General features: G+C 45.2%; 1 non-coding gene across 1 annotated transcript; it reads right to left on the bottom strand.

The window, feature by feature from the left end:
- Window positions 1-14,513: 14,513 nt before the first annotated feature.
- On the bottom strand, window positions 14,514-14,587 carry trnat-ugu (transfer RNA threonine (anticodon UGU)). The gene has a single exon. It is a non-coding gene; the product is annotated as a tRNA-Thr (tRNA).
- Between the last annotated feature and the right edge of the window lie 1,971 nt (window positions 14,588-16,558).

The following is a 16,558-nucleotide window of genomic DNA, read 5'->3' as shown; positions in this document are numbered from 1 at the left end:
CTCCACCCCCATTGACTGCAACCGGAGTAGATTTTGCATAATTTTCTGGAGTCGGGACAGTTCCCTCTGTCTCTCTCTCGCCTTCTGAACACCTTTGTGGATGAAGAACCTCTTGATCTTCTCCTTAATCTCTTCCCACCAGTGAACTGGAGACTCAAAGAGGGGTTTCACGGTCCTCCAACCATTGTAATCCCTTTTGAGTTCCTCAACGTTCTCTGGGGTCAGCAGTGTCGCATTGAGCTTCCACGTCCCTCTGCCAACCCGCTGGTCGTCCTGTAAGTGACAGTCGGCCAGTAAGAGGCAGTGGTCGGAAAAGAACACCGGCTTGACGTCGGTGGATCCGACCGTGACAGCACGGGACACAAACAGGAAGTCAATCCTGGAACGGGCAGACCCGTCCGATCTTGACCATGTGTATCTGCGCTGCGCTCCGTCTGCAGGTTTGCTGAAGACGTCGTGCAGTTTGACATCCTTAACTGTTTCTATTGGGAATCTGGACGTAGCGTCCAGTTTGCTGTCGTCACTGCCGGATCGTCCAGCCGCATCGATGATGCAGTTGAAGTCACCGCCTAGGATGACTGGCCTGGACGTCGCCAGAAGCAGTGGGAGCTGCTGGAAGACGGTCAGCAGCTCGCTGCGTTGTACCGGGGCGTACACGTTGATCAACCGGAGCGGAGCGTTGTTGGACATCACGTCTGCTACGAGGAGGCGGCCGCCCACCACCTCCTTAACTTCGGAGATGGTGAAGTTACCTCCCCGCAGCAGAATACCCAGGCCGGAGGAACGGCAGTCATTACCCCCCGACCAGATCGATGGCCCGTGGGACCACCATCGCGACCACTGCCTGTAGGTGCTGAGGTGTGGTATTCCACACTCCTGCAGAAACAGTAGGTCAGCTTTGACCTTGGCAAGGTCATCCAAGGTTGAAACACATCGCGTGGTCGATTTAATGCTGCGCACATGAATGGAAGCAATTCTTACACCCATTTTTTACTAAAAATTAGTTGTTGCTTCCCATACCATTTGTCCTCGCTAGTCCCAGTCCTTCCCCTTCGGGATGTTCCTGCATACCCATCGTCTGCGCAAGCAGTTTCACGTTGGTTGGGCTCAGAAACCCCTCCTGATTTTTCATGCAGTGTTTGTGCCGCTCGGGTGACATCGGGGGGGGGGGGGGGTCTTGTAGGCAGAGAGGATTGGGTTGTCCTCAGCTGCTTCCATCTGTTCCTCCTCGAAAACATCACAGCTCCCGGTCTCCCGGAGCTCAGGTGCGCCAGACGTGTCTTTGCTCCCGGTGTCCCGGAGCTGAGATGCGTTCGCCACGTCGTTACGTGTGGGGCATTGGGGTTGGGCCACGCCGGGCCCATCACAGCTTCCAGTGCCTGGGGGCTGGGATGCTTTATCATCCATCTCGGAGTTCTGCCGCCTCTTTTGAAGGGGCTGTCGTTCCAGCCTTTCCCCGTCCAGTGAAGAGGAGTTGTTGCAGTCTGATTCAGAAGAGAGCCTCCTCTTGCCACTGGTTTGGGTGGTGGCTTTGGGATGTTTTTTCTTTGTGGTTTTCCTCTGGACCACTTGCCACTGACCTGTTGCATCTCTTTCCACATGAGGCGGCCATTCGCCCCATCAAGTCCATGTCGGGTTTCCAATCTGTTCAGTCCCTGACTCGATCCCCAAAGCCCTGCATAACCCCTTTGGGTCAAAATGACCGTGGCAGAACTCGAACCTACAATCTTCCGATAACCTCATGAAATACACTGAAGTCAAACGCCTTATTCATTACGCCACACGGCCATGAGATAAAATGAATGATCCAATCGGAGAACCTCGACGCACAAAATACAAAAATTCATTGGCTGAACCTGTCAACCTGGCAGAATATTTCAATTCGTGAAAGCTGCCAATTTCACTGTGGAAAAGAAGTGATCGACTGGAAAAGTACATAAAAATCTATTTTCCCGTCACGCTTTAAAAAAACGCTTTTAAAACACAATTTTGCTTTTACCGACTCAAATTGCTGGTGCTATTTTATGAACAGCTTTATTTTGCCATTTTTTGTCAACTTCTTATCCGTAACTGACAGGAAAAGACTCCGTTCAGCAATCTTTCACGTGAAAAATAACTCAAACTCGGTGTGGAAGTAATAAATTACAGACTATTGGTAATTCCCCTTCACACAGGCTTCAGGGGGACAGTGAGAAGCCACTGAAATAGTTGCTTCATTCTTTTAAAGGTTCCCAATCTGTCCTGTTACTGACATGTTGGAATCAGATTTGTATTTAACAAGATATTTCTGTGAAAACAAAATCCTCAACGGACCAGCTGGGAATCTGGGAATCACTGTCGTAAAATAAAAGGCCTTTGATTGAGAAGACGGGACCTTCTCGCCAGCAGCCGGGTTACATTCCCCTCACATCCTTACACAGTGAGCAGCTCTTTCCCTCTAGAAATAGACAGCAGCAGTTGGAAGTTCAGTGAAAGGATCAGTTCATTGAGACAAGTTTCTGACTGACAGGTGGTGCTGAATATTAATACAAGTAGGTCCTGGAATGGGAAACAAGTGTCCAGAGTGGGGTCTGAAATCAGGACAGGGAAATGGCCAGCACTGACACAGATCATTTCATTATTACATTGATATCTGACTGTCTATAAGGAGAAGCGAGTTAAACACATGATGGTAAAAGGAATGGAAGATGACGCTGGTTGTTCTAGATGAAGAGGGATAGACAGAGGTGTGGGTACAGCAGACTTCAGACAGTAATCAGCCCTTTCTGATACTGTGGGTGGATCTGAAAAGAGCCTTTGGATATTTGATAAAATCCTGGCAGATTGACTTGGTTTTGGTGCCCAGAGCGCTGGTTTTCTTGGGCAGCAGCACGGCCTGGATATTCGGCAGCACCCCGCCCTCAGTGTCCTGGAATCAAAAGCAAGTGTCCAGAGTGGGACCTGAAATCAGGATGGGGGAAAAAGCTCTTTGTTTAAAAACCCTCAAATAGCTACCTTGTAATTGGTCAGGTTACTAATGTTTTAGTTAGTGCAATTTCTAATAATTACTAATTAGAAAGTGCTGTTTGGACAGAGTGTAAAGCTGTGAGTTGATGTGTGAGGGACTTCACTGACTAGGGGAAGGAGGTGCTGTTTGGTCTCTTTTCTTTTCTGCTTTTTCAGCCTCCATGGTACAGGGGAAGAAGCTGATTGGTGAGTAACTGGTAAATTAATCTACTTATTACACTTATTACACGAGCAATAATAAGTTTGTGAAGCTTAGTTATGGCAGGGCAGCTCGGCCAAGTGGAATGTGCCTCCTGTGGTATGTGGGAAGTCATGGATGCACCATGTGTCCTTGACAAACACATCTGCAGGAAGTGTCACCAGCTGCAGAAGCTTGAGCTCCAGGTTTCAGAACTCGAGCAGCAACTGGAGTCAGTGTTGTGCATCCGCAAGGCAGAGAACTACGTGGATAGGACTTTTCAGCAGGTTGTCACCTCGGAGTTGAAGAGAGCACACGCTGAGAGGGATTGGGAGTTTGCCAGACAGACAAGAAGGTCAAGGCAGGTAGTGCAGGAGTCCCTGGAGGGCATCCCACTTTCTAACTGGTATTCAGTTCTGAGTACTGATGGGAGAGAGGGTTCCTCTGGAGAGTGCAGTGACAGTCATGACCAGAACTCCATGGGTGGTTCAGCTGTGCAGGGAGGGAGGAGAAAATACAAGCGAGCAATACTGGTAGGGGATTGTATAGTTCGGGGAACAGATAGGTATTTCAGTGCTCGCAAACCAGGTTTCCTCCTTGGTGCAAGGATCATGGATATCACTGAGTGGCGACAGAGCATTCTGGAGGGCAAGGATGCACAGCCAGAGGTCGTGGTCCACATTGGTACCAACGATATAGGAAGAAAGAGGGATGAGATCCTTCAGGCTGAGTTTAGGGAGTTAGGAAAGAGATTAACAAACAGGACCTCAAAGGTAATAATCTCCAAATTACTCCCAAGGCCACATGCTAGTGAGTATAGAAAAAGGAGAATACACCAGATGAATGCATGGCTGGAGAGATGGTGCAGGAAGGAGGGCTTCCGATTTCTGGGGCATTGGGACCAGTTCTGGGGAAGGTAGGACCTATATAAGTCGTACGGTCTACACCTGAACAGGACCGGGATGAATATCCTTGCAGATGCTGTTGGGGATTGTTTAAACTAATTTGGCAGCTTGATGGGAACCTGAGGGCAGTTTCAGACAGGGCAATTTCAGGGCAGGGAAAGGGAGGCAGAAAATTAGCAAATGACTCTGAAAGACAGAAGAAGCAAAGTTTAAAAAGTGTGCAGCAGAGGAATTTGGCAGTGTTAAAGGATATTTATTTATTTAAAGAGGCAACTTGATTGAAACATATCAGATCCTGAGGAGTCTTGACAGGGTGGATGTGGAAAGGATGTTTCCCCTTGTGGGAGAATCTGGAATTAGGGGTCACTGTTTAAAGATAAGGGGTCACCCATTTAAGACAGGGATGAGGAGAATTTTTTTCCCTCAGAGGGTGGTGAGTTTTTGGAACTCTCTTCCTCAATAGGCGGTGGAAGCAGAGACTTTGAATATTTTTAAGGCAGAGGGACATCGATTCTTGATAAGCAAAGGGGTGAAAGGTTATCGGGGGTAGGCGGGAATGTGGAGTAATCAGTTCAGCCGTGAACTTATTGAATGGGGAAGCAGGGTCTAGGGGTCGAATGGCCTACTCCTGCTCCTAATATTTATACTTGTATGTATATTCATATGGTAAATAAAGCTGATGAGCTGAGGGCACAGATAGACACATAGAACAATACAGCACAGGAACAGGCCATTCGGCCCTCCAAGCCTGTGCTGATAAAGTAACATCACATTTTTTATTTTTATTTAGAGATACAGCACTGAAACAGGCCCTTTGGACCACTGAGTCTGTGCTGACCAACAACCACCCATTTATACTACGCCTACAGTAATCCCATATTCCCTACCACCTACTTACACTAGGTGCAATTTACAATGGCCAATTTACCTATCAACCTGCATTCTTTGGCTGTGGGAGGAAACCGGAGCACCCGACGAAAACCCACAGGGAGAACTTGCAAACTCCACACAGGCAGTACCCAGAATCGAACCCGGGTTCCTGGAGCTGTGGTGCTAACCACTGCGCCATTGTGCCCACACATGGTAACACAATATCATTGCAATAAGGGAAACTCGGCTTCAAGAGGGCAAGAATGGCAGCTCAACATCTCTGGATATAGAGTTTTCATGTGGCATAGGGATAAAAGAAGGTGGGAGTGTAGCATTATTAGTTAAGGAAGGCATACAGCTTTGAGGAGGGATTATATTATATGCTAAATGAATCATCAAATGAGGCCAAATGGGTGGAGCTCAGAAATAAAAAAAGGGGCAGCCACACTACTAGGAGTGTACTGTAGACCCCCAAATAGTGAGAGAGAGATAGAAGAACAAATATGTAGGCAAATTGCTGAGTGCAAAACTATAGGGAAATAATAGTTGGGGATTTCAACTATCCCAATATCAACTGGGATACAAACAGTGTGAAGGGCACAAAATTCTTGAACTGCATTCAAGAAAACTTTAATAGCCAGCACATCACAAGTCCAATGAGAGGGGGCACAATTCTAGAGCGAGTCTTCAGTAATGAAGCTGGGCAAGTAGCAGTGGGTGACCATTTTGGAGATAGCTTTTTTTTATTCATTCATGGGATTTTGGGCGTCGCTGGCCAGGTCAGCATTTATTACCCATCCCTAATTGCCCTTGGGAAGGTGGTGGTGAGCTGCCTTCTTGAACCGCTGCAGTCCATTTGGGGTAGGTGCACCCACAGTGCTATTCAGAATGGAGTTCCAGGATTTTGACCCAGTGACAGTGAAGGATCAGCGAAATAGTTCCAAGTCAGGATGGTGTGTGTCGTGGTGGGGAACTTGCAGGTGGTGGTGTTCCCATGCATTTTATGCCCTTGTACTTCTAGTTGGTAGAGGTCACAGGTTTGGAAGGTGCTGTTCAAGGAGCCTTGGTGCATTGCTGCAGTGCATCTTGTAGATGGTACACACTGCTGCCACTGTGCGTCGGTGGGGGAGGGAGTGAATGTTTGTAGATGGGATGCCAATCAAGTGGGCTGCTTTGTCCTGGATGGTGTTGAGCTTCTTGAGTGTTGTTGGAGCTGCACCTATCCAGGCAAGTGGAGACTATTCCAACACCCTCCTGACTTGTGCCTTGTAGATGGTGGACAGGCTTTGGGGAGTCAGGAGGTGAGTTACTCGCCTCAGGATTCCTAGCCTCTGACCTGCTCTTGTGGCCACGGTATTTATATGGCTACTCCAGTTCAGCTTCTGGTCAATGGTGCCCCTAGGATGTTGATAGTGGGGGATTCAGCAATGGTAATGCCATTGAATGTCAAGGGGAGTTAGTTCGATTCTCTCTTATTGGTGATGGTCATTGCCTGGCACTTGTGCGGCCCGAATGTTACTTGCCACTTATCAGCCCAAGCCTGGATATTGTCCATGTCTTGCTGTATTTCTACACGGACTGCTTCAGTATCTGAGGAGTCATGAATGGTGCTGAACATTGTGCAATCATCAGCGAACATCCCCACTTCTGACCTTCTGATTGAAGGAAGGTCATTGATGAAGCAGCTGAAGATGGTTGGGCTGAGGACATTACCCTGAGGAGCGCCTGCAGTGATGTCCTGGAGCTCAGATGATTGACCTCCAACAACCACAACCATCTTCCTTTGCGCTAGGTATGACTCCAGCCAGTGGAGGGTTTTCCCATTGACCTCAGTTTTGCTCGGGCTCCTTGATGCCATACTCGGTCAAATACTGCCTTGATGTCAAAGGCAATCACTCACACCTCACCTCTTTTGTCCATGTTTGAACCAAGGCTGTCATGAGGTCAGGAGCTGAGTGGCCCTGGCAGAACCCAAACTGAGTGTCACTGAGGCAGGTTATGGCTAAGCGAGTGCCGCTTGATGGCACCTTCCATCATTTTACTGATGATTGAGAGTAGACTGATGGGGCCTAAAGTGATGGAAGGTGTCATCAATATTGCCATCAAGCAGCACTAGCAGATATGTCCTTTTGGATTCGGCCAGTAGAGATGCTTCCGAGCCACTCTTGGTGATGGACATTGAAGTCCCCCACCCAGAGTACATTCTGTGCTCTTGCCACCCTCAGTGCTTCCTCCAAGTGCTGTTCAACATGGAGGAGTACTGACTCATCAGCTGAGGGAGGGCAGTAGTTGGTAATCAGCAGGAGGTTTCCTTGTTCATTATTTGATCTGATGCCATGAGACCTCATGGGGTCCAGAGTCGATGTTGAGGACTTCCAGGGCAATTCCCTCTCTACTGTACCGACACCTCTGGTGAGTCTGTCCTGCCCGTGGGACAGTACATACCCAGGGATGGTGATGGCAGTGTCTGCGACATTGCCTGTAAGGTATGATTCTGTGAGTATGACTACGTCAGGCTGTTGCTCTCCCAACTTAACACAAGCCACCAGATGTTACTAAGGAGGACTTTGCAGGGTCGACAGCGCTGGGTTTGCCATTGTCATTTCTGGTGCCCAGGTCGACGCCGGGTGGTCCGTCTGCTTTCATTCCTTTTTATTGACTTCGCAGTGTTTAGTTTCAACTGAGTGGCACGCTCGGCCATTTCAGAGGGCATGTAAGAGTCAACCACATTGCTGTGGGTCTGCAGTCGCATGCAGGCCAGACAAGAACAGCAGATTTCCTTCACTAAAGGGCATGAGTAAACCAGATGGGTTTTTACAACCATCAACAATGGTTTCATGGCCATCATTAGACTTGCTTTTTAATTGCAGATTTATTATTTGGATTTAAATTTCAATGGTGGGATTTGAACCCACGTCCCCTGAGCAATACCCTAGGTGTCTGGGTTACTAATCCACTGACAAGTCCACTGACAAGACCACTACGCCACCACGACCCCTCGTGACCATACTGCAATTAGTTTTGGCATAATCATGTAAAAGGACAAAGATACAACAGAAGTAAAAGTTCTAAATTGGGGGAAGGCAAATTTTACAAAACTGAGAGGTGACTTGGTGGATGTGGACTGGATACAACTACTTGATGGAAACCCCAAAGATGTTCTATCAGTACATTAAGAGCAAGAGGATAACTAAGGAAAGGGTACGGCCTATCAGAGATGTACAAGGGAACGTATGAGTGGATGCAGAAGATGTGTGTGGGGTTCTTAATGAGTTTTTTTCTCTGCCTTCACAAAGGAGAGGGATGATGCAGACAAAGAAGAGGAGTGTAAAATATTAGATACGATAAGCATAATGAGAGTGGAAGTACTAGAGAGTCTGACATCGTTCAAAATGAATAAATCACCAGGGCCAGATGGTTTGCATCTGAGGTTGTTAAAGGAAGCCAGGGAGGAAATAGTGGATGCGCTGAGGATCATCTTCAAATCCTCACTGGATATGGGGGAGGTGCCGGTGGATTGGAGGTCTGCGAACGTTGTACTATTATTTAAAAAGGATGTGAGGGATAGGCCAAATAATTATAGGCCGGTCAGTCTGACCTCGGTGGTGGGTAAATTATTAGAATCAATTCTGAGGGACAGGATAAACTGCCACTTAGAAAGGCAAGGATTAATCAGGGATAGTCAGCATGGATTTGTTAAGGGAAGGTCATATCTCACTAACTTGATTGAGTTTTTTGAGGAAGTAACAAGAAACATTGATGAGGATAGTGGGGTGGATGTGGTCTACATGGATTTTAGTAAGGTCCCACATGGCAGACTGGTCAGTAAAATGAAAGCCCATGGAATACAGGGGAATGTGGCAGGTTGGATCCAAAATTGACTCAGTGAAACAAAGGATAGTTATCGACGGATGTTTTTGCGAATGGAAAGCAGTTTTCAGTGGCATTCCACAGGGCTCAGTGTTGGGTCCCTTGCTGTTTGTGGTATATATTAATGATTTGGAATTAAATGTGGGAGGTATGATTGGGAAATTTGCTGATGACACAAAAATTGGCCGTGTAATTGATAGTGAGGAGGATAGCTGTAGACATCAGAATGATATGAATGGATTGGTTGAGTGGGCGGAAAAGTGGCAAATGGAATTCAATCTGGAGAAGTGTGAGGTAATGCATTTGGGGAGGGCAAACAAAGCAAGGGAATACACAATAAACGGGAAGATATTGAGAGGGGTAGAAGAAGTGAGAGACTTTGGAGTGCATGTCCACAGGTCCCTGAAAGTGGCAGGACAGGTAGCTAGAGTGGTGAAGAAGGCATATGGAATGCTTTCCTTTTTAAGCCAAGGTATAGAATAGAAAAGCAGGGATGTAATGCTAGAACTGTATAAAACGGCGGTTCGGCCACAGCTGGAGTATTGCGTACAGTTCTGGTCACCACATTACAGAAAGGACATAATTGCTCTGGAGAGAGTACAGAGGGGATTGACAAGAACGTTGCCAGGGCTTGAAAGTTGCAGCTATGAGCAAATATTGGAGCAACTCGGGTTGTTTTCCTTAGAACAGAGGAGTCTGATGGGTGACTTGAATGAGGTGTACAAAATTATGAGGCGCCTAGACAGAGTGGACAGTAAGGACCTATTTCCCCTGGTGGGGAGGTCAGTTACCAGGGGGCGCAGACATAAGGTGATTGGTAGAAGGATGAGAGCGGACATGAGGGGAAACGTTTTTACCCAGAGGGTGGTGGGTGTCTGGAATTCGCTGCCAGGAATGGTGGTGGAGGCAGAAACCCTCAACTCATTTAAAAATACCTGGACATGCACCTGAAGTGCTGGAACCTGCAAGTCTACGGATCAGGTGCTGGAAGGTGGGAATAGATTGGGTGGCTAGTTTTTTCGGCCAGAGCAAACGCGATGGGCTGAATGGGCTCCTTCTGTGCCCTAATTTTTCTATGATTCTATGGAAATTGCCAGCACTGACACAGATCATTTCATTAGTACATTGATATTGGACTGACTATAAGGAGAAGCTAGTTAAACACATAATGGTGAAAGGAATGGAAGATAGCGTTGGTTGTTCCAGATGAAGAGGGATAGACAGAGGTGCGGGTACAGCAGACTTCAGACAGTAATCAGCCCTTTCAGATACTGTGGGTGGCTCTGAAAAGAGCCTTTGAGTATTTGAAAAAATCCTGGCAGATTGACTTGGTTTTGGTGCCTGGAGCGCTGGTTTTCTTGGGCAGCAACACGGCCTGGATATTAGGCAGCACTCTACCCTGAACGATGGTCACCCCTCCCAGCAGCTTGTTGAGCTCCTCATCATTGAGGACGGCCAGCTGTAGGTGTCTGGGGATGATGCAGGTCTTCTTGTTGTCCCGGGCCGCGTTACCGCCCAGCTCGAGGATTTCAGCGGTCAGATACTCGAGCACAGCAGCCAGATAGACCTGGGCTCTGGCACCCACACGCTCAGCATAGTTACCCTTTCTCAGGAGCCTGTGAACACGGCCCATCGGGAACTGCAGTCCAGCCCGGGAGGAGCGAGACTTGGCCTTGGACCGAGCTTTCCCGTTGGTCTTTCCTCTTCCAGACATTTCCACAATCTCACAAATACTTTCACAATGAATGGATAATTTCGTCAGCATTAAACATACACATGGGGTAGTCAGGATGGTCGAGCAGTCTGAGACGGTTCATTCAGATCACAATTCTCTCTGCAGGGGTGGGTTCAAATTCCCCTTCTGATAAGTTGTGTTTTGACAGGACTAGAGGTATTTGGGAGTAGCGATGAAGAACAAACAGAGATCACGAAAGAATATTGACAAGCAAAATCAAAACAAATCCAAAGATGTTTCATCAATACATTGCAGTCAGAGGCAACTGAGGAAAGAGTAGGGCCCATCAAAGACCTAAAAATGTAACCTATGTGTCAGTGTGGAAGATGTTGGTATGTTTATTAATGAATATTTTACTGTCTTCACAAATGAGGGGGGTGATGCAGATATTGTAATTAAGGAGAAGGAGTGTGAAGTATTGGACATGATAAACTGAGGGAGAGAAGAAGTATAAATGGGATTAGCATCCTTGAAAGTGGATAAATCATCAGGGCCGGATGAAATGTACCCCAGGCTGTTAAAAGAAGTCAGGGAGGAAATAGTGGAATGTCTGACCATCAGTTTCCAATCCCTCACTGGATACGGGTGTGATGTCAGAGGATTGGAGGTCTCGTAACACTGCAATAAAAGCAAAATTCTGCAGATGCTGCAAATCTGAAATAAAAACTAGTTGCATTGGAAATACACAGCAGATCTGGCAGCAACTGTGGAGAGAGAAGCAAAGTTAACGTTTCTGTTCTGATGAAAGGTCACTGACCTGAAATGTTAACTTTGTTTCTCTCTCCACAGATGCTGCCAGACCTGCTGTGGATGTCCAGCACTTTTTGTTTTTATTGCTAACATTGCACCATTGTTGAAAAAGGAAGCGAATGATCGACCAAATAATTAAAGGCCAGTCAGCCTAACCTCAATAGTGGGCGAATTATTGGAATTAATTCTGAGAGACAGGATAAACTGTCACTTAGAAAGGCACAGATTAATCAAGTACCGTCAGCATGGATTTGTTAAGGGAAGCTCCTGTCTGACTATCTTGATTGAATGTTTTTGAAGAAGTAACAAGGAGGATTGATGAGAATAGTGCAGTTGATCTGATCCACATGGATTTTAGCAAGACTTTTGACAAGGTCCCACATGGCAAACATGTTAAAAAAAATAAAAGCACATGGGATCCAGGGGAATGTAGCAAGCTGGACACAAAATTGGTTCAGTGGCAGGAAACAAAAAGGAATTGGTTACAGGTGTTTTTGCAACTGGAGGACTGTTTCCAGTGGTGTTCCACAGGGCTCAGAACTAGGTCCCCTGCTTTTTGTGGTATATATTAATGATATGGACATAAATGTAGAGGGCACAATCAAGATGTTTGCAGATGACACAAAAATTGTCCGTGTTGTTGATAGGGAGGAGGATTGCTGTACACTGCAGGAAGATATCAATTGACTGGTCAGGTGGGCAGAGAAGTGGTAAATGGAATTCAAATTGGACAAGGGTGAGGTGATGCATTTGGGAGGTCAAAAAAGGCAAAGGAATACACAATTAATGGGAGAACACTGAACGGTGCAGAGGAAGTGAGGGACGTTGGAGTGAATGTCCACAGATCCCTGAAGGTAGCAGGACTGGTCAATAAGGTGGTTCAGCAGGTATATGGAATCCTTTCCTTTATTAGCTGAGGTATAGAATAGAAGGGTGACCTGGGTGTCCATGTCAATAAGTCACTGACAGCTAACATGCAGGTGCAGCAAGCAATTAGGAAGGCTAATAGTATGTTAGCCTTTATCACAAGAGGATTTGAGTACAGGAGTAGTGAATTCTTGCTTCAATTGTATAGAACCTTGGTTAGACCGCACTTGGAGTACTGTGTGCAGTTTTGGTCTCCTTACCTTCGGAAGGATATTATTGCCATGGAGGGAGTTCAATGAAGGTTCATCAGACTTGTTCCTGGGATGGTGGGACTGTTCTATGAAGAGAGATTGGGGAAACTGGGGCTGTATTCTCTAGAGTTTCGAAGAATGAGAGGTGATCTCATTGAAACCTACAAAATACTTAAAGGACAGTCAGGGGAGATGCAGCTAAGATGTTTCATCTGGATGGGGAGTCGAGAAACAGGGGCTCAATTTCAAAATAAGGGGGAAGCTCCTTAGGACAGAGATGAGGAGAAATTTCTTTACTCGGAGGGTTGTGAATCTTTGGAATTCTGTACCCCAGATGGCTGTGGAAGCTCAGTCGTTGAGTATGTTTAAAGCAGAGATTGACAGATTTGTAAATACAAATGACATAAGGGAATATGAGGAAAGTGTGGGGAAAAGGGCATTGAAGTGGATGATCAGCCATGATCATATTGAATGGTGGGGCAGGCTCGATGGGCTGAATGGCCGACTCCTGCTCCTATGTTCCTATGTTCCTAACTCCACATGATCGGCGAGGCACATCTTCAGGCCGACTTGGTGGATGGTGTAAACAGATATCACTGCTTCTGATCTTCACCAGAACAGAGAGTGAGATGTAACATTGATCATCAAACAGACTGTGAGAGAATACAACCGAATAACACACATGGAGAGACACTGTGGAATAACAAATAGATTTGATTGGAATGTTGAATTCTGATTGGAATGGATAAAACACCAGAAACAACAGATTAAATTGGGATTCTCATCACTATATTGATCTGAGACAGAAAAGCGAAACTGATGGAAAGAAGGGAAGAAGGAAGAAAAGAAAGGATGGAACTGCTCACTTTTTTCAGTTTTTTCACTTGCCCCTCAAAGCTGGATAAAAAAAAAGTTGCATATAACAGAGAATTTCACCAAAAAGGGAGATTAAATGCTGCAGAAACCTTGGATCGAAGGATGCCCCAACAGATCACCTGTTTAACTGTCTCCTCACTGGGGGATTTCAATCAGTGAGCAATATTATTCTCTACCTTTTTTTGTTAAATGAACCCAGAACGGTCACTTGGAATTAATATTTGTGTTCCGACTCCTGAATAATAAAATTGTGAGTTTCTCGATATTTTAGGGACACATTTCCTGCTGAAAGAACTAAGAACTCTTTTCGAATTTACACAATACTATATACACACTCATCAAGCCTCCTGAGCTAGCATCCTTGGTGCTGCTCTCTCCTCCCAAACCTCATCTCATGTGACTGTTACATCATCACTTTGACAGTGGGAGTGATTGATCCCAATGTCTTCAGCATTAACCCTTTAGATCCTTATACTACACTGTCTGCCCAAAAAAATGGGTGGAGGGAACTTGATTTATCGAAACACCAACAGCTGCCAGTTGAAAATCAACTCAAACCCATCAGCGAGAGAGAGAGAGACTGTCAGAGAACTTCCTGCATCCAGTCCTGACCCTGTCAGACTCAGCAGCTGCTCACCCAGACCCCACTCTCATCAACACTGAACATTGTTACCGAGACACTTCAAATACTGTTTATAAAAGGCAGGAAAGGTCAATGTTCACACTGCTGTATTGAAAAGAACAAAGTTTAATATCTCCTCACTGTTTCTCGGTAACCACATGAGACACAGGTTTTCTTATTTGGTTCCTTTGATTTTTCTTGTTCCTGACTGACAAATATTCCAAACCTCAGATAAACCCTCCCACTTGCGTCATGTCCCAGTCTCAGTCACAAGCAACACATAACAACACAAACACTCTGAAACATACAACGCAGTCACACTTTCCTTCAGTGACATTAATGTCGAGCTGTTTTCCAGGTTGAATGCAACTGTGAACAAATTTGTATCAAAGAAGTTGCCTTTGAAATATCAGCACTGAATTTCTGTCCAAGGAGGAACAGCCATTCCAAACTCACATCCTTCACAATGGCTGTTTACTCTTGTGACGAAAATTCATCACATAATTTGAATTCTCACTGAAAGTTCAGAAGACACAGATGGAAGTGGTTGATAAGGTAACTTATACATCACAAATGAGAAACAAGGCTCTGCTGGGAATTGAACACAGGATCTCCTGTTTACAAGACAGGTGCTTTAACCAACTAAGCTACAGAGCCAGATGTTGTTATAATTAAAATCAGAGGAGTGCACTATTTATTCTCATATAATATCAATATCAAAGGAAAATACAGCAGATGCTGCAAATCTCAAATAAAAACAAGAAACGCTGGAAATACTCATCAGGTCTGGCAGCATCTGTGGAGAGAGAAGCAGAGTTAACGTTTCAGGTCAATGACCCTTCTTCAGACCCTTCTATATATTCTCATCCCACTTCTCCACAGGTCACAACATATATTTTAACTTTTCCCACTTCCTGAAACAGTCAATCACATACTCTATTCTTCCCAGAATAGAAGACACTGACCAGGTTTCTTTAATGAACAGCAAAATTATCAGTTTATTACAGAACAAGTTTTAACTCGTCATGAAATAAAGCATAAATACACAGGTAGAAATTTTAAAAGTTCCCTTTTTACCTTAACCAACATTTAAAGCCATTTTCTTACCACAGCCCCACACACGCACACACACATACACCGGTTAACTGAAAAAAAAAGAATTATTTTTTCAATTCTGAGTTCTGTTAAAGACAAAAACAACACTTGGGCTGATTACTTGTTCATTCCTGAAGAAAACAGCAGATGAGATATGTTGTTCCAAAACTGGCAAACAGTCTAACTTCTGAGTATGCGTAGACAGGTCACCAGGGTCTTTTAGAACAGTTTTTTAGAGGCAGTGTTGAGAATTAATTTTAGCAGGCTTTCTTCAAAGACAGGAGAAGAGATGAATTGACACAGTGAAGTTCTCAGGGTCTTTTAAAGATTTGCTGCAAAACAACGTGGGTTGTGATCTTCTCTCCTTCCTTGACACTTCTTCAGGCTAACTTTATCAGCTGCTCACTCCAGAAGGTAAAACACAATGACTGCGACAAATAAAAGCTTGTGATTTTTCTGCCCTCTTCGGTGAGTGCTGCTGCTGCTGGGTTTGTCCAATCAAGAGGCGCAACTGACTTCTCTGTCCACATTTCCCCCTGTTACCAGGGTTTCTGTTCGACATTTAACTTGAGTCATGTGACAACCAGTAAACATAGTTGCCAAATTAATACTTTCAGTACCCTCTTGAAAAAGAACTGGTCTGACATTTATTAAGTTTGACGATGAATTCCTCAAAAAGAATTTCACAAAAAAAAATTCTAAATCACTTCCATAACATCATGTACTTTCCCTGAGCTACAGGTTATTGCAAGTCTCTCTGGCTGTGTTTATTTTTGTTGATTTTGCACTCAGGTTCTTTCTGAATCCATGTGTTTGCAGAACTTTGTCAGTGAGAAACATGGAGATATGCTTAAAGATTTCCCTGCAAATTATTCATATCTCCGTCTTTCTCCGAACTTTGTAGAAACACATTAATGTGGGAATCACACACATCAGGCCGTCAAACCTCTCCGTTAAACATTGAAAGGTGACAGTGTTTATTGTGACGGGGTTCCATTTATTCAGACACATCTGGTATAAAAGTGCTGAAAGTGCTCAAGAAATGATTCACACATGTAATGTATTTGTATATTATGTGCATGACATAATGACGTAAGTAAACAATTCCTTGCACTTGCCACGCTTGGTGTATATTTTCTCTGCTGATGCCCCCTGAATATATTGGAGAAAATGGTGATGAGGATGAGATAAAAGTCTGTAAATATCGGCAGCAAACAGCAGCAGGGACTGCAGTGAACAAGATCAGGCAGCTCCTGGTGACCTACCTGCTCGGATGGTGGAGATTTTAGGTGGATTGTGTGAAGCCTGGGCCACAGAATGTCTCTTCAGTTGAATGAGATACCGCAGGGTATTCCTGTGCATCTGATTCAAATTGCTTATTTGGGACAATATGGCTGCACACATATGGGATACATCGGAAGGTGAGGAACTTATGAGAGGGCTTGAGAACCATTCAGTTCATATATTGAAAGAATGGACATGTTTTTCAGAGCTAATAACATTTTGGAATTTGAAGGTGAAAGTGCAGAGGTC

The sequence above is a fragment of the Heterodontus francisci genome, unplaced genomic scaffold (genome assembly GCF_036365525.1).
Source record: "Heterodontus francisci isolate sHetFra1 unplaced genomic scaffold, sHetFra1.hap1 HAP1_SCAFFOLD_43, whole genome shotgun sequence".
In the NCBI taxonomy this organism is placed as follows: domain Eukaryota; kingdom Metazoa; phylum Chordata; class Chondrichthyes; order Heterodontiformes; family Heterodontidae; genus Heterodontus; species Heterodontus francisci.
The sequence above is the reverse complement of the archived record's forward strand: the minus strand, read 5'-3'. Positions and strand labels throughout refer to the sequence as shown.